Source organism: Teleopsis dalmanni, chromosome 1, assembly GCF_002237135.1.
Source record: "Teleopsis dalmanni isolate 2A chromosome 1, ASM223713v2, whole genome shotgun sequence".
Lineage (NCBI taxonomy): Eukaryota > Metazoa > Arthropoda > Insecta > Diptera > Diopsidae > Teleopsis > Teleopsis dalmanni.
Genome location: NC_051846.1, coordinates 29,180,544 through 29,199,936, shown reverse-complemented (window position 1 = coordinate 29,199,936; position 19,393 = coordinate 29,180,544). Strand labels below are relative to the sequence as shown.

General features: G+C 29.6%; 1 protein-coding gene across 1 annotated transcript in view; it reads right to left on the bottom strand.

Annotated features, from left to right (window-relative positions):
• LOC119668875 (neurotactin) overlaps window positions 1–611 on the bottom strand; it is a 34,129-nt gene extending 33,518 nt beyond the window's left edge. The window contains exon 1 of the mRNA XM_038078547.1: window positions 562–611. The gene's annotated coding sequence lies outside the window, so the exon portion shown is untranslated. The remainder of the gene's footprint in view (window positions 1–561) is intronic.
• Between the last annotated feature and the right edge of the window lie 18,782 nt (window positions 612–19,393).

The window sequence follows — 19,393 nt, the reverse complement described above, 5'->3', positions numbered from 1 at the left end:
TTACAGCACAGTTGATAATACTTCAGTAAGCATCCAAATGCAATATGAGTTTTTACATCACTGCTGTGAAAAATGATTCTATACTTTTTATATGTGCACCAATAGGATGAGGTATTCCTTCTATCATTAATGCAAAAAGATACTTAGCCGTTGGTGGTCGTAATTAATTTGCTATTCAAATTGTCTGTGTGGGTGGCACTTTTATAGCTATGATTTCAAAAAATCAAGAAATGAAAACGAATATAAATCTGTCAACAATATTATTATTATATTGTTTTTTTACATAAATCACAATTTCAGCTTAAGATATTTGTAGTAAATAAATTTTGTAATAACTTTAAAGGAATATTGGATAATTTAACACATTTATACAATATAGTAATAACAGGGCGCAGAATCTAGTAGTCCACTCCTTTATTCATAGCTAACTTTAAAATTAATTTTACAAATAAATAAATAAAAAACAATTTTTAACAAATAAGTATTTATTTTATTTGAGTAATTTAGTAATTGGTCTGGAGTATAAAATTAAAAAAAGCCATAAACATAAAAATTACTTACTTTTGTTATAAAAAATCTGTTTAGATCTGTTGTAGATATGTTTGAACCGTAACCTGTAAAAATTAAAAAATTATAAGATTTTACTATTTTTTTTATTATTTTAATTATATTATTTAATTATTTTTATTATATTTTAATTATAATATTATTAATATAGTATCTTATAAATAAATTAAATTTATATAAAAAATGTTGTCTTAATTTTAATCACAAATTTTTTAAAGGCGATACCCAAACAATTTGTACTTCCCCTCATTTGCATTATGCACTTATGCACTGTCATTAATGTCAACATTTTTATTTATTACAAAATCTAAAAAGAAAAAAAAGCGACCGTGAAAGCAAGGCGACAAGATGTAACAGGAAGGAAAGCATAATTGACATTGAATGTCAACAAGTCAATGACCTTAAAAAGTCTTTTTAATAAAAAAAAAAAAAAATAAAAAACATATACATATCACATTTTACATACATATATCATATTTCTTCTTTATTTTTTAAATTTTTTAATAAAAATTAAGAATAAGAATTGAAATAATTATTAGAAAATACGAAATGGTAATTAATGCTAAATGTACTTTTTAAAAAATAAATATTTCCGCACCTTAAGAAAAATTAAATATTTAATCGATTTTTACAGAAAATATTAATTAGTGGTAAATGTACTTTATAAATATTAAATATTTTCACACGTCAAGGAAATTTTAATATTTTATCGATTTTTTCTGGAAATAGAAAATTGTAAGGGAATTAGGAAGCATTGGGAAACCTAAATATTGTAAATTACTGAATACTGAATTAAATACGGAATAACAAACAGACAGCCGAGCGGTTATCAAAGCACTAAACTGGCATCAGTTGACCTTAAGACTGATGCGAGAATGCGTTGAACTGCTAAACTTGCTCAGGGAATTAAATCAGGGTCGTGTGCGAGTTAGGCTAAGTTGCGTTCTAAATGTGGGAAATTCTAAGTTGTGCCGATGTGTAGTGATGTGTCGATGATATATGGCTAAATGTGTGCAGTGCAAAAAAATCCCAAAAAATCTCCCATTTGGTTTAGCATCAACTTAGCCTAACTCGCACACGACCCAGGTATCGATTATCTGGGTACCGCGATATACTTTCGTACGGGGAAATGAATACGCAGAGAAACTAGCCAGGAAAGGAGCAGCTATACCGCTGATGGGGGCCGAACCATTCTGTAGATTAGGACAGAGTGCCTTCCTCTTTCCCATAAAAATGAAAGAGAACCAAAACAAAAAGGAATACTGGAATAGACTACCAGGGTAAGCACAATCCAAATCACTTATTGATACCTATACAATAGGAGATACAGAATTGTATAGGCTTATCAAAAGAAAAACTTTTATTGACGCTGAGAGGTAGGGACAATAGGTCCGATGGTCACAGTGCGAATAATAATTTAATAATAAATAAATAACAACAAAATACATACTAAAAAATAACTAACATAGGTATTACAATGTATTTTGTTGTTGTGCCGCAATCCTTCTTTACTAAAATACACTATACCAAGTCTCATGGATGCAACCAAGTGAATATATACAGCGGTGATCTCCCAAGTGGACATATACGGCGGTGAAAATAAGTATGTATATAAGATTGTGAACGTCAACTAACGATGCAAGTATATATGTGTATTGCATTGAAATTAAGTAGTAGTCGACTGTTCAGATATTGTTGTTTGATGGCCAGATTAATTGTTGCAAGTGGCACACCAATATTTGAGAAGTGAGTGTGAGGAAGCCTTGGCAAAGTCTTGAGATTTAAGTAAGATTGAGATTGCTTGAATTATTTGAATCTCAAGTAATGTAATGTGTTGGTCTATGGATTAGACTAAGACCTTTATGCACAGGGACCAGCATGATCCATTGTGCACCCCTTTGCATGAATCTCCAGTAAGTTGTCTAATGAAGTCAGTGGAAACGTGCCATAATATTTAGAATTAAAACTAAACAGTTTAGAATTAATAACATTTATTTTTTCCAGAGAGATAAATTACATTTAATGTCTAACCGATTACTATTAAAAAGTTTTTATATTATTTAATATGAAATGTTAATCTTCAAAAAATATAGGTTTCTTCAATAAATTTTAAAGTGTTTACAAGTTTGCTTAGAAATCGTAAAGAATAATTTAGCATAAAACATTTATTTTTATTTCATATTAAGTACTTAGTTGAATGCATACTGAAGAAAGTTATTATGGAGTTGTCGTTCTGTAGTGTTTGCAAATTGCTTCATTTACCCTATTTATAGCATACAAATAAGACACATCAACCCAACAATTTTGTCTTTATAAAAATTTATGAATTACAAATTAGTCTCTGCTAATAGCATTTAAAGAATACATTATACTATCTTAACTTCTTGACCTGACGCATATGAGTACAAAAAAGTTGTCCAACCAACAAGCGCCTATTTAAGCATTTCCTCACAAGAAATATGTAAAGTACGTAAAATGGATTGCTTGGAAACGGGTTGTTGACTTAAGCACTGTCGCAGACGGTTTGGCAACAATATACACATATTAAAAAAATTGTACATTATATAGAAAAATTTAATTCAAAATTAATTATGATAAACAACAACAATCCAAACAACAAAATATATCTTTATATATGTATGTTAAATAGTCTCAAGTGATGGTAGTTCAGGTGGAACTCAAGTTTGTTTCACAGCGCCAGTATTTTTTTCAATTTTCATATTGAAATTCATGTGCCAAGTGCGATTTCCGGTAATTAAACGTCGACTTTTTGGATTTTATTCTTGGTTATTAGATATTTAGGGTAGCATAATGGAAACGAAACAGGGACTACGGCAACTGAAATATTTATTACGTGTCAAGAATAATCTTAAAGAATTGTTAATTTAATAGAGCGTAACAGCTTAGCTTGAAAATTTGTTCATTTTAAAAGATGTCTTGATTATAGGAAATAATAGAAATTTATAGGAAATTAAATATATGTAGGTATTCATATTTAAGGAAATTTAACACATACATTTTATATTTAAAAAAATCATTGACTTTACTATTTATTATACTGATAAGAAAATATTTATCTTATAGCAATTAAATATAATGGAAAATATAATATATACTAATGGCAATAGGCCTTTTCGGTGGCTCGCAAGTGTGGCAAAAAATGCATGCTGGCATTTATGGTTATGATACATAAATAATATTTTTTTAATTAATATATGACAATATCAAAATGTAAATATTTTTGTGGTAATAAGTAACATACATATAATGATAATATATTTAAAAAATTTTTATTTATAATTCATATTTTAAAAATAAACACAGAATTTTAGTTGAGCTTCTGTTCTTTTGCTGGCATTTAGTATACTAGATATACATGCTCATATACTTGCATATATATTTTTTATTAATAATTAATTTACAATCGATTTTATATAAAAAAATAAATAAATTTGTTTAAAGCAACAATATTTAACAAAAGCTTGTGAGTCCAATTGACCCAATTAATTATTTGGATTAATTGGATTAATTGGATTAATTATAGCAGCTGATAATAATATAAATGAAGAAATAAAGAGAAGATTGGTGAAATTTAAAGAAGCCAAAGCTTTTTAAATTCAGAAACATTACCATAACGTCTTATCTATTGCTCTATGAGATAATGGTATACGAGTATTCTTGTATAAATCTAAGATTTTGGTGTTCCGCAAAAAAGACTTTGAGCTTTTAGCTACGTTTGAAAGAAATTAACTACTGAAAATTGTTAGCCCCACGCATTGTTCATAACCTCATTTGTTGCTTGGTAGATATCGATGAGTGCGACATTTTAGCTCGTATGAGTTAAGAGAAAACTGCTCGAAATATTCTTTGCAGAAAATATTATGGCAAATTTTATGTGTACGCTGATGTCTACGCGGCGTATATCAGAACTCTGGAAATATAGTTCCGACTGGAGTCATCGAGGCAGCTGGAGCAAAGAGAAAATTACTCGAAATACTCTTTGCAGCAAGAGTATGGCAAATTTTATGTTTGCGCTGGAAATGTGGCATAGAACAAGACTCTCAGAATATAGGTCCGACTAACTGAAGTTATTAATTCGCAATTGAGAAAGATGTAAATGCCGTCAATACCGGACGTGAGTTGTAGTGCCGATGATGATAATATTGATACATTTGTTTCTGAGAGGTATTCAAAAAAATCTAAAATGTTGTTCCATTTTAAATTTCTTTTTTTATTAGTTTCGTTGAAAAAAACACTACATGGATGGACATGATTATGCAGTCTTTTATGATATGCAAATATTAATTCCTTTATATATATTAAGTTTTTAATGAACTATGACGAATTAGTAATAATCTTAACGTTTTTATACAATTTCAATATTTGAAGAATTATATATGATAATCCAGATAACTAATTTCCTTAGAACTACAAATGTTTCAGGTGGGCTTTATTTTTAATAGTTTATTTTTAGCTGTTTTGTTTTTCCTTTCTGTTCCTAGGAGTGTCATGTACTGACCTTTCCAAATCAATCTTAAAATTTGAGTTTGTAGGTTAATTTTATTGCATTTACTACTTTTATACATTTTTCGATAATTTTTCGGTATTGGTTCTTTTAGAGGTCACTAGCATATCAGTATAAGAAGCACTAGATATATGATCAGTATGTATATGTTAGAAGTGAATAGTGTATAAAGGAATGCTTTTAATATACTTCATTGAGGAATTAATGCCCTGGATTTTGTTATATTGGCCCACTAATCGTTATGTTTATAGAACATAGAAGTATAGAAGTATAGATTATGATGATAACATAAAACGAGTAGGAAAGAGTAGGAAGAAATTTTTATTATTTTATGTAATATCCACTGTTTTGAACTTTGAAATATATATAATATAAAAATCACTGAAATTTGAAATTAATTGTAACAAGTTCATGGCAATCCGTGCACAAACTGTAGCAGGCTAGTAGTTCAGTTATTTAAAAATAGAATTAAAAATATTTAATTAATAGCAATGTCAACAACGGCATAGGCACTAAGATTTACTAAAGCGTTACCGACAGAAATGACAACAGTGACATGCATCAGAAATCAATGGAGCACACAAAACCGAAAATGTAAAAGGAGTTAATAGCTGTTGCTGCTACACGAAGTACGGGTAAAAATGCAGCAGTTTGGAAAATATAAATAAAGTGGTAATTCCAGTGATTAGAATGCGTCGCCTGCATCCAAGCACATCAAAACAAACTGTCCCATTGCAGTAAAAAATGCGAATTGCACTACCTAAAAAAAAACCAAAGAAAAATCGCAACACGTGTGTAAACGTGATGCGCATGAGTTGCCTGGCTATGAGTTGCCTGAGCTATAAATGGAAAAGGGATCAAAGCAGTAGAACATTCCCGACAAGATCAGTAAAATATTTAACGTTTATTGTTGAATTGGTTTTTTTAATAAATTTTTTTTCTTCCTATCTTTACAATTGAATAACTCAAGCGTATATTAAGTGTTTAGGTGAGGGAGCTGAATGAATAAAAGTGTGGGTTTTCAAAGCAGTGAAAAAATTGAAGAATGGATTTTCTGAGTTTAACGAAATTGTATTATATAAAACACGATGCAATAAAAACAAAGAAAGTTCCATAAACCGTGCAAAGGTGAATAAGATTTTATATATTACCGAAGGAAATCTGTATTCATACAACTACTTTTTAAAAAAATCATTGTTAGTAAAATAAAACGAAATAAATTATAGTGTTTTAAACTCTATATGAAAAGGTAGATGAATTTGTACAGAATCATAACTTCTGCGACCCAGAGCCCAGAATACCATTGAGCTACAATATTATTGCGGCGTATGTTGGCTGATTTTATTTATTACTGGACATGAAAACCTCAAATATATACCTTCAAAAATATAGCTCTTGATAAGGAAGACAATTGCAGACTATATCTAGCAGAAAAGGAGATAGCGTGCATTATATATTGTGCAAATGTCCAGCATTGGCAAGTAGGAGGATGATTGTCTTGAAACACCATTGACACCATGATGACTTGGCAACGAATCTCAAGTTAAATGAGCTGTTTACACTAACAAGGGATATAGTTGTGCGAACTCAAAAACGATATTCGAGAATTGAAGGACGAAAAAGGACCCTACGTTTCGTGGTTTACTTCGACTAATTCTTCACTTCAGTGTGGGCATTTGATGGACGATGCGCTGTCCCAACGTTCCACAATATATATGATAAAATACAAAACAAAAATTTCAACAAAAAACTTTAATCTTCAAAATTTAACAACTTAAAAAAATAAATACTATTATAATTTAAAGTTAATTTTTATTATCAATCAATTTATTATCAAAACTATTCCAAACCTAATTTTTTTTTATATGTAAGTTGTTTTACGTATAGTATCGGATCCATGTAATAATAAACGCAAATTTTGTATCTTAAAGTGCTTTACCCGTGTTGTGTTACTTCATTTAACACTAGTACTGAGATAATATTTTAAAATCAGAGAGTTGGTTTATTATAAAGAAGACAAAGATACTAAACTCTATCTATGGCTTACTTGAGCTTGGGACAAATTGCGTTGTAATATTACTTTTTCTAGTAATAGAAAAAGTTGCGGTTACATTTTTGGGTGATACAAATTTTTTTTTATTTTAAAACATTTTATGAAACTAATAACTTAACAAATTTTTTTTAATTTTTTCTTATCTTTTAATCGAATATTGTAAATATGATAAGAGAAGATTAACTCTAAAAACAAATAATAGAGTGCAGCTAATTATGTGGAAAGTTGCATTGCTCCAAAACAAATTTACTACTAACTGACTAACTGACAATATTTTCAGTCATTTAAAGCTAATAATAAAATATTCAAAAAATCATTAAAGTAATCAGTGAAAATTTTAAAAACTCTATCAAGCATGAATCAAACCTTTTTACAGCATTTTACTGAGTGAAACATAGAAAATCGTACATTTCTTGAGGGATACTTGAGAAATGCGTCGTACGCACTGCAGTGTCCCAAGTCTGACTCTTGTGCCATTATCTGACAATGAAGTCGTAAATTAAGAATTGTTTGGGAAATTTGGGTTGTTTTAAACACAACTTTTCGAATTTAATTTGAGATAATGATGTTCGTTAACACTTTCGAGCTTGTGAACTGGTGTGTTGTGACTGCTGTGGAGTTTATGTATCACAAATTGATAATGTAGGTGCCAACTTTAATTGTACGAGTTATAAAGCCACAGAGGCGAACTCACGAGCAAGACATGCAACATTTCCGTTGACTGTATGACAATTTCAGAACATTAAAGTCGTATGCCGAGCTCAAAATACTCAAACAATCAGTAAACCGAAAAGTAATTATTTTTTATGTGGGGCTCCATTTATAGTAATTTTTTTAAATGCTTCCAAATTTGACATAATTCCATTCAGTAGTTTCTTGGTAGAGTGAAATAAAAATATTTTAAACCACAAAATTTCTACAAAAAAAGCTCTTCAGTAGTCGTGAATGTGAATTGTAAAAATAAATAATATAAAAAAACCGTTTTTGTTGCACGCAATTGTTTTGTTTTAAAAGTTTCAGTAGAATTTTATGCTAATGTAGCTTATGATGAAACAGCAAGTGGGGGAGCATTAAAAGTATTTTGTAATGTAGCATCTGAAATACTGAAGTTGCAAAGGCGCCCTTCCATTCTTGAAATATCTCAAGCATTTTGAATTATGTAGAAAATATCTGTTTATTTGTGTTTCTCTTTCTGGAATTTTACGGGATTAAAGGAATTTGGGAACAGCGCATAGTAATCCAGCATGATGAAATGCACAGCTCAGCAGCAACCTTTGAATAAATTCAACGGTTGGAAGTTGAACATTTGGTTGAACATTTGCCTCTTGCAGGGATTTGCATGCATAGTTGCGCTGGTACACATTCTGTGATATTTTTAAAACCATTGGTGTTACACTGACTTCGTTGAATTGATGATTTATTATAATTTTGGAAATTTTAGTACGTTCTTTTGGTTCTATTAACCCGATTTTTGTTTGGCTTTATAAATGAAAAATAAAAAACTTATTTCCTTCATACTCGTAAAATGAAAATCTGTAAAAAAGCGTATCATGTGCATAAAAATTTTGCACGCAATATTTTTGTAAATAAGGCGCACGAAAAGTAAATTTCCGGTTGGTTATTATTCAAATATTGGTCTACTGAACTATAAGATCCTTTTTATAGTGCTTATTTAAGGTAAGGTTAGAAAGAACTTACTAATTTGCGTACGACAATGCCTCGCCTAAGACAACATTGTTGTGACTTTATTGCTGTATGTTTTATTATCGAAGAACTTTAATGTTATCAATAAAAAGTTACTAGAAATAAATTACTTTGGCTTGACAATTTATGGTTTTTGAGTTAATAGATGATAGCAGTAACAGCAAACATAAAATAAAGTAAACAAATACAATAGCATAAAACCCTTAAAGTACTTAGTGAAAATTTAACTACTAATCATAAATTTTAAAATTGTAAGTTCCCGATTGATAATTTGTTTATAGTATTGGTAGCATTGTCCAGATCGGATCAAAATACTATACTGCACAGTAATATGTAGTACTTTTTAACACTCCACACTCTTCTGTACAAAATTGCTGAATATGGTTAGGTTATGGTAGAATAAAATTGCGACCATGTGCCCAAAACCCATTTGAGCACAAATAATAGGCTGTTGTAATACCACGGACTAGTGTTGTTTATATACAGAGTAGAGGTCAGTATACAATAATATCAAAAGGTACAAATCCCATAATCGAATAAAAGTGAAACAACATTTCAAGTCTCTAAATTTGGTCAAGTCCCTAATTTTGTAGGTTGGTAGCTTTGTGAGGTTGGTAAAAAAGTGGCCCCAAATGTTTTAAATCATCATGCTGAATATGAAAATCCATACTAAAAACATACAATAAACTTAACTCAAATGTAAATCGGATTTTAGTACCTTACTGACACAGATCGAATCCGAATTTAGTGGATAAAGTTATAGTGGATAAAGTTATAATTTTATACTTTTTCGTAATTTCTACCATATGCAGTACTATTGCTAGAAACGTATTAGTAAGAATTATTTTGTTTCTAATAAAGAATGCATACTATAACCTTAAGTCAGATAGTATGACATAAGTTATATTAATATATTTATGAGTGATATGAATTGTGTCCTAGTAAGTAATATGGAACTGATTCTGATTAACTGATTAATCAGAGAACTGATTAATATCTTTATTACTTGAATTTATATTCTTCACTGCCTAACAAGTTGGTACGTTGGTACTTTTACCAGACAACTATTACGAATGGTATATTATTGGCTTATTCGTACTATATGTTATGTGGTAACCTAATCAACAAATCTTTTAATTTACATGAATAGAATAAAAATAGCTCATCGGTCACTTGAAGTATATCGGCACACTGTTTTGATCTTAATATGGATTCTAGTCAGAAACAGTTATTAATTATCAGGATACCACAAATTCTGTTTAGAATTAGATTTTTAATATACTTTTCGAATACATTTAAGAATGTACTAAGCAAATTTCTAGCCTTGTTTGTATTTAATATTATAAACCATACAAAATTGTGAATTCTTTTAAAAACAAAAATTGATTAAAAAAAATATATTCTTCGATTGTATTTGGTATAATATTCGATTCGTGTAATTGCCTATTATAGTGTGAAATAAAATAAAATTAGATCAATGAAAACCATATTTTTTAATTTTTTTATTACTTTTTATTTTTAAGGACCTACCACACTTTCTGACAAATTGTATGAAGCATTACTTTTACACTGCTAGCTACTGCTCAATATACTACAATAAATATAAATATAAATATCTTTTTATTACTGTAATAGCATTAAATATACTGTAATATTAGTATAAAAGCTGTCAAGGAAACGAGTCCTATGGCATTATTTTCTATTGTTATACATTCATTTTTCCTATTTTTGATTAATATTTACTATACTATACAATATATTACCCTGTTGCTCTGTACTTTTTACTTAAAGTTCATATTGTAGGTCAGTAACATGCTGAAGACTTATTTCGCTTTAATACAATTTCGATTTATTGTGATGGTCAGTATTTCCATAAGGCAGTAAATAGAGGCTAGGCCGCCCTGTTGTTGCAAAAGTTGCGGAGATTTCAACGGCACGATGGCCGAAACCGTTTTACGGACATTGACTTATGGTATTGTTGCCCACATTTTGTATTCCTTTGTTGTGTTACTACATGCAACACATTTCAGTGGAGTAGGTGTATTGCAAAATTAGCTCAGGAGTGAAGCAATTTATTTTCGAAAAATGGATAAAAAAAAATTATATATCATAAATCTACATTAAGTGAAGGTAATTTCTCTACTTTCTAAGTTAATGTTAGGTGCAGTTTAATATATATTCTTATTAATTATTTTTGTGCTTTCTTTTTATTTGGAAACTAGATGCTAGTTAATTTTTTTTATATCGAAATTAATCTATTAACTTATTTAATAGAAGGAGTTTTAGTAAGGAGTTATAAATAGAGGCAAGGTATATTATGGTATACATGGGTTTAGAGATCATACTCATTTAAACGGTTTAAAAAACATATTTTTTATAAGAAATTAATTTCTAATATTTAAGTTTATTCGTACAGAAAACTTATTATTTCCTACTATACAAACGTAGTTTAGTAGCTTGTAGCTTTAACAAAGAAAGATAGTTAGTTTTGGCTTTATTGAAGCTTATATACTATTAACAGCGAAACTAAATAGGAACTTACAAGCAAACATTTCACAGTATATGTACAGAATTTTATATAGTAAAGTTAGAGCCTACTTTGAGAGAGGGCCATGTCTACTTTGCTAATACTTAATCCAGTCCTCTATATATTTTTTGTACACTAATTAATGTATGATATTAAACTACTTCTCTAACTCTAATCCGCTTGAAATGCCGTTCCTAATTTTATCTTTAGTAATAGAAACATGTAACACGGGTCTAGATTAGATATATACAGTGTTTGATCATATTTCTTCAGTTTTTTGTCAAACTTTTTGCATAAGTTTTAAAAACTTAGTAACATAAGTTTAACACATGCGGATATACACATATTAACCAGTAGATAGATCTTACTAAAATAGTCCATCAATGTTATAAGATTAGGGGATTCATAGAAACACACTCTATAATCCAAGCCACCACATATATACAATTTGAATAGGAGATTAACTTACAGCAAATTACTTGTGGCGTCTTTACTCACGTTCTTCAAATTACAAAATCCGGAAAAATTAATTCTTAACAATTTTAACTAGAGAATAACATGTCTTAATTGTTATTAGCAATAGAGAATAGGAATAAACAGGGTACTAGCTCCTAAGGGAGTGTAGCACTGTGACCATGGTTGGTCATTTATGTTGCAACAGACTCTAACCGAACAGAAGACTTTCCGCCTTCCAAAAGAAAGCCAAATTGTCAGCCTCTGTGGACCTCCTAATGTCAGAAGTGGAGAGTAGTTCTCGACCCAGTGACTTCCTCCTGGTCCAGATCAAGGCTGCGCAGTCACTAAGAATGTTACTGGAAGCTTCGTCTGCTTCTAAGCAAAGTCGAGAATCTATTTCTTCGGACAGACTCATTTTTTTAAGGTGATAAAGCTGTCCATAATGACCCACCAACAACCTCAACTCTGTTCTATTGAAGAACTGTAGGGATGGCTACGAGCTACAGATTTGAATGGCAGATCCTGACCTCGCAAGACTGTCCGCAGACTCATTACTATTGATTCCTGTGTGATCAGGTAACTTTGTTTTTGCTTGCTAGCTGCTGCAGCGTTTCATAGCAGTCTAATAGAAGCTTTGAGGAAAACTTCCAGGAGGATAATGCTCTGATTGCTGCTTGACTATCTGAGTAAATACAGATATGAGCGCCTTTCAACCCATGGTTAATGTAGATACGAGCACAGACGTCACTGGCTTGAACCTCTGCTTGGAAGACAGTGGGAGATTCTAGTGTTAGAACTAAATATCCCTGCACCGACTCCTTTGGTTTTTAAAACGTCGGTGTACCATGAAATCATTTTTGGTTCCATTCCAGGAGTTATTGTTATTAATTACATTATAAAAATAAGTGAATGATTATTATTAACAATAATATGTTATTCAAGTTTATATTTATAACAGTATTAATAAGTTTTCATTTATTTTATTATTAAACAATATTTTTTATTTAAGCGCACGTTGTTTAAATTTTAAATTCCTGAAAATTATTGGTCAGAAAAAATATATATATTTGTAAAATATATATAAATGTATAAATAAAAACATTTAGATATGTTTCCATGTAGAAACTTAATTATTTTTATAAGTAATATAGAAACAACAAGCAGTTTTCTAAAATGTTCAAAAAATATAATGTGGGATAAATATATTATATATTAAAATGTGCACAAACGCATATATAATTGGTTGGAATGGCTATCCATATACATGCTTCATTTTCTCTAGCCCTAATGTACGATTTAAGATAGATTTTTATTGTGATTCGGTGTCTAAATTTAGCGGCGTATATTGTTGAATTATGTCTGAGGAAAATTTATGAATATGCAAATTTGCAAACTCAACGAGCGTAAATTGAAATGAAAATTAATTGGATGCCAAACGTTATAAAAATAATAAAAAAAAACATCATATAATGCGTGGGTTGGAGAAATTGTGTATATCGTGAATGAAAATTTGAATAAGGCTTCTATGATTTTGAAAAGGATATACAAATTGAAATAAAAAAGGTAATAAAGTAGGAAATAATGAAAGCATAAATTTCACACCCCTTGAGGCTATTAAGTGGCTTAGACTTAATTTAATGAAAAATTCGGGGAAAGTTCGTGAAATGCTGATACATTGTATAAATCTTCATCGAAATATAAATTATATGATAAAAGGTGAAAGGTTAAACAAAATTATATATAAGATATGGGTCCAAATATGAATTTGCTTGCAACATATATACAAAATACATATATATTCAACTATAAACACAACTAAATTGGAATTAGAGAACTACCTAAATTTAAAGAAACACCTATAAAAAAAAGTAACTATAGTTAAAGGTATTAAGGTTATACTAAGATTAAAAAAATTTAAAAAAATAATAAATGTACGCTAAGATTAAAAAACATTTAAAAAAATAATAAATGTACGCTATTTTATTTTTAAGTGAAACATATATAGATATTAAAAATGTTGAAGTAAAAATATCGTGTAATCGTAAATATTAAATTAATAAGTAAGTTATCGAAAGTAATATTTAATACATTAAAAATGATTGCAGCCGTTATAAATATATTTGAAATTATATATATTGAAATTTATAACAAAATTTTAAGAAATATTTATAAGTTAATAATTGTAAAAGACATTTTGGACTGAATAAAAAACATATTTTATTAAATTTTAAACAAAAATAAAACATCGAAATTTTTCAATAATGTATTGTTTCTGGTCGGAAAATTACAGTTGATGGTTAGAGCACCAAAATTCAATTCAGCTCAAATAATGGTCTATTTATTATAGACTCAGCACCCTGGGTTACTGCAGTTCATACGCAGACCAGAAATACTACTAAAAGAAGACCGTGTGACCAGCGTATGAACCACACTGAATAGCACGACTTCCCACCCATTCAAGTAAAACTTAACCAACCTAACAAGTCAATAAAGTTGGTCGAATCTCTAATCGTGCAAAATGACAGCTCTGTAGATTAGTAAGAAATAGGGTTTCTAAGGTTTTAAAGGACTCGCTAGAACAAGCGAATGATTAACATGAGGTTCAGTACAGTTTCCTCTTTATCTATAGAATCACAGAATCCCTGACAAATGTCATTATACAGAAGAAGGTTAATAGCCAAAATTTTATATTTAGAAATTTGTATTCGAAAAATATATTTTATATATCCATTTAAGTAAAATAATTTTTTGTAAATCATATTTAGGAATATTACATTATTATTCTTTGTTTAGATTCAGTTTAAATTGAATGTTTAATATTTATTTGTAAGTAAATTAAAAATTGTTGTAAAGTATTTATTCATTTTTTTAAACTAAAAAAAATTCATAAATAATAATTTAAGAATAAATTAATATAAATTAATTTATTTTAATGGTTAGTGTCAAATAAAGTGACTGAAAACTTTTAACTTGAGCATTAAAAGTTTGTGCAGCCTTGGCAACTCGTGGAAAAGTACAATTAGTCATCGGTTCTTAATTTGACAGGCATTAAACTTGCTTAACATAGAACTTATTTATTTATTACTTATAGTATTTATTTTCTAAGACCACTGATGATGAGTACTTGGCAATACTCGAAATAATGTTGCATGGTCAGCCAAGTTTCAATAAATTAATCACAATTTTTGTTGTTGTTTCTTTATTACTGTTCGAATCCTTCTAACTTATAAATAAGTTGATAAATTGTGTTATAAACAATTGAAAATGAAGTTCGTGGAAACTGTTTCATGAAAATTCAATGTCGTAGATGTACAAGTATCTCATAAAATTTTTGTAGTAACTAACAGCTCTTAGTAAACAAAACTATTTTTGTGCAACACAAAGAATTGCTGAACTTCACACATTTTAAATCAAAACAATTAAAGACTCAATTATTTTCCTATTGAAAGCCGACCAATCAAAAAGTAATTCCTTTTAAGATTCTGCAATCGTAGTTTAACAATAAACTCTGCGCCTTTATTATATAGTAAACAATCTTCACAGTTGATATTTCAATTGTTTCGCTGAGGAATTTATGGATTTCATTGGATACTGTTTTTCATTGCTACATCATATAGTTGTGACTATATAAAGCAGATGGTCGGACGCCGATTTAATTATATTTGGAATATAAGTGCTGAAGAAAAAAAACCATAGGAGAAATCTTTTTTGATTGCTCTTTAATGTGCAAACAAAGCACGTTTCGAAAGTGTAAAACCATTTATTTTTTGTACTATTTCCTTTTTAGGTATCTGCAAGAACTTTTCTGCACCTTAGGAACCAAACCAACGCCAAGCCATAATGCAATGTAATTGTAATATTTACTCGACTACTTTTAGCTGAAAGTAATATTTTAAGCGATCTCAGCGCAAAGCTTACATTATTACGGTATGCTGCAATAAATTTTTACAGCAACAATTGAGTACCGCAGAGTATCTCTGCATTGTTTCTTACGATTTTTTTCTCACTTTATGAAGTTATCTTTCTTTGTTGCCCGTTTGTTGCAACGGCAACGGGAATGGAATAGAAATGGCAATCGCATCTGAAAATGTACTGCAATTTTTGTTTATGGCGCACAAAGACAAAACGTTTTTTTGCTGTTCTGTTAATTTTTTTTGCAATCTTTCACTTTTTTTAATATTCCAGATATAAATTGTACGTGCTGTTGTTTTTCCTACTTTCAGTACATTTTCTTTGTTCTTTTTGGCTTATTCTTTTATTTTTCTTTATATATATATTTTTTTCTAATCTTACCTGTATATAGTTTTTTAAAGGAAAAACTAATCTCAAATAAATTATAGGATCAAGCTAATAATGTTAGGAATAGGTAGGAATAAATGGGGTACTAGCTCCCAGCGGAGCGAAGCACTGCGACCATGATTGGTCTTTTGTGCTGCAACAGACCCTAGCAGAAGACTTCCGCTTTCCAAAAGAAAACCAAATTGTCAGCCGTTGAGGAACTCCTAGTGTCAGAAGAGGAGAGTAGTTCTCCCCTACTCTTCTCTGTTAATAATGTTAATGCTAAAAATAATAATGCTAATAATGTTAGCTTTAACTAAAATTTAAAGGCTGTCATTTGAAATTCAAATACAATTGATTTAAAAATTTTAACTTTTATTAGTAAAAGCTTTTCCTTCGTTGTTTTCAAAAAGTATTGAAAGTTTGTTCAAGTACATGCACTTGAAACTTCGAATGTTACATTAGCCGTAAGTTTTTCTTTCAGAGTAGAAAAAAAAATACTCCTGTTTCCTAATTTTGATTTAAATACATGTAAGAATAAAAGTGGTTTTCTTTTTGGGCGTATTATCTTTAGATTTTAAATATAGTTAGGAACTCTGATAGGTTTCTGCAATCTCTGTTTTCTAGTTTTGTTTTGAATATATATATTCAAACTAAAATGGTTTATTGTTTGGTATACTATCTTGCAGATTTTAAAAACAGTTGAAAAGAATGAAGAGGTTGTGGAACCCCTGTTTTCTACTTCTGTCTTAAAAAAAACTATTGATAACCTTTGTTAGATGTCATGTTATGTTCTGTTCTTTTATTTTTGCAGTCAGTTATGTGTATAAATCTTTGTCAAAAGCTTCATGATCCTAAAAGTGTGCATTTTTCTTGGTTGTAGTTCATAGTTGTAGTTGTAGTTCATAGAATAATTTTGCTTAACCACATGTTAATTTGGTCTCATGCTATCATGTTGTTGAATGTCTTCTGCTTCATCTAGTCGAATGAGTATATAGTATCGATCTTAACATTAACCTTATATATATTAAAATTTCTATTTAGCTTAATCAATTTTTTTTTACTAATTTACTCCATTTATGCTAAAGCTACACAATCATCACTCTTAGAAAGATGAGTGCAAAAAATTACGATATAAGGAAATCATCAGAGTAAGGAAATAATTTTAAAAAAAGCAGACATACTTCAACTCAACTTTAAAGGTACAAAAACGAGTAGCAAAATCGTAACGTACATAAATTGAAAAACTTCAAATGGATGAAAAAACAACTATGATGACGAAGGAGCAATGAACCGTAGGAATATATATGTATAGCCGCAGGAATAGGGAAAGAAAAAAATATATGAAAACAATAAAAATAAAAAAACTATTAAAAAAAACTATTTTCAAATGATAAAGTGCAACCGAGAAGCTGCAAACGTTGATGACGACAAAACTGTGATGCTGTGTTGGTACCTACCACTAACGAAAACGACGACGACGACGACGACGTCTTTTTGCACAAAAATTAACTTGAGGATAAGTTAGTCTAGTCGGAAAGGTACAAGAGTATGTCAATTGCACAGTTTCAGCTACAAGTGGAAAAGCAAAATCCAGCCACACAACAGCATAATTTTAAAAAATAAGCACAGACAGAACACGGATACAAACTTTTAGACAACAACAGCAACAACAACAGAAAAATGGGCTTTAACAAAGGTAGCAGGAAGCAAAAGCATTATGTTAAGATACTCGTCGTCGTTGTTGTTGTTGTTGTTGGTTGTAGCTGGCACAGATGCTGCTGTTGTGCACATGTTATTACCGCTGCGGATATAATCTAGCAACAAACTTTATTCGAAAGCAAAACTAACAATAAAAATTTTTTTTTTACAAAAACTAAGAAACAAAAAACGAAAAAAAAGAAAAAACAAAACTAAAGGAATTAAAAAAAATAATGTATAAATCCAAATAAATAGATGAGATACACATTTCCGCTACTTTGACCATATTGATGAACAGCAACGGTCATAATCTGGTGAAGTGAATGCACCAATATTAGTAGCCACACTTGCTGTGGTTAGCGTGACGTGCAAAATAGCTTTAAGCGAATTGTAATCAAAGTCAGTCAGGCGGTGGTAGTTCAGTAAAGTTGAGGATAGGTTTCTTTGCTTCTTGCTCCTCTACAATGTTTCGATGATAGTAGCCCATATAGTAGTTAGTGCTCTGTTTTATGAATTTATTCTTAAATAGCGTGAACTAAAGTAAGTAGTCGAACGTAACGAAATTAGTTGATAATAATCAAAATGAAGTAAAATAGTAGTAGATAGAATTGACGTTTGGGATGAGTCGATTGCTGACTTGAGGATGTTGCCATTGAATTACTTATCAAATTGACTTCTCACTTTAATCAAGAAAATTAAAAAAAAGTGTATCTTTTGCAGGCAATATTTTATTTTAAATTACGAGTATTAATGTACTGATCCAAACGATCATATACGAGTATACAAGCAACACATATACCATATTTGTAGCAGTAAGAGCAACCGTTTTATATGTGGAGTTTGTGTGATCTGTACTTCTTTTCTTCATGCTGTGTGTTGAAGAAAATTTATAATTCTGATAGTTTACTGATCGTTTTAAATTAGAAATGAAGGTGTTATTAAAATGCAAATTATAGGGTATTTTAATATTATATTTTTAATGTATATATCTATCGACCAATAATTTCAAAAATTTTCAAATAAATTTTTACTACGTTGATGAATTTTTTGTTATGTTTACAACTTGTTATAACCCTTGCCGCAATGTAGACATTACTTTTTTTTAAACTTTAACCAGGAACTAGTAGTGTTACAAGTATCTAACAGTTAAAACAAAGAATTGTAAGTAACTTTAATAAAACCGAGAGAGATTACGTTCCAGAACGTCTTGTTATATTCTATGTGATAATATAATAAACACAACGCAGAACTTCAACGATTGTTGGATTGGACAAGTGGTTAGCAGTTATATCGGGTTTGTGTTTTAGTAAGTATTTCGGTTATCATTGAATTTTAATGAGACGGGTCTTTAACGATTGTTGGACTCAACAACTGATCTAGCGGCTAAATCAAATTTGTACTTCATAATTACAGTAAATATTTCAAATATGTCTTCTAATAGATTTAAATTTTTCCAAAAGTTCGTTTTGTTTGTAAAAATATTGGTAAACTATTTCTCCACAATTACGTTCGAAAAGTATCAAATCTGTTTAATCTGAGCATGTATGATTTTACCATTTTATAGGCGTATCTTGTACATGAT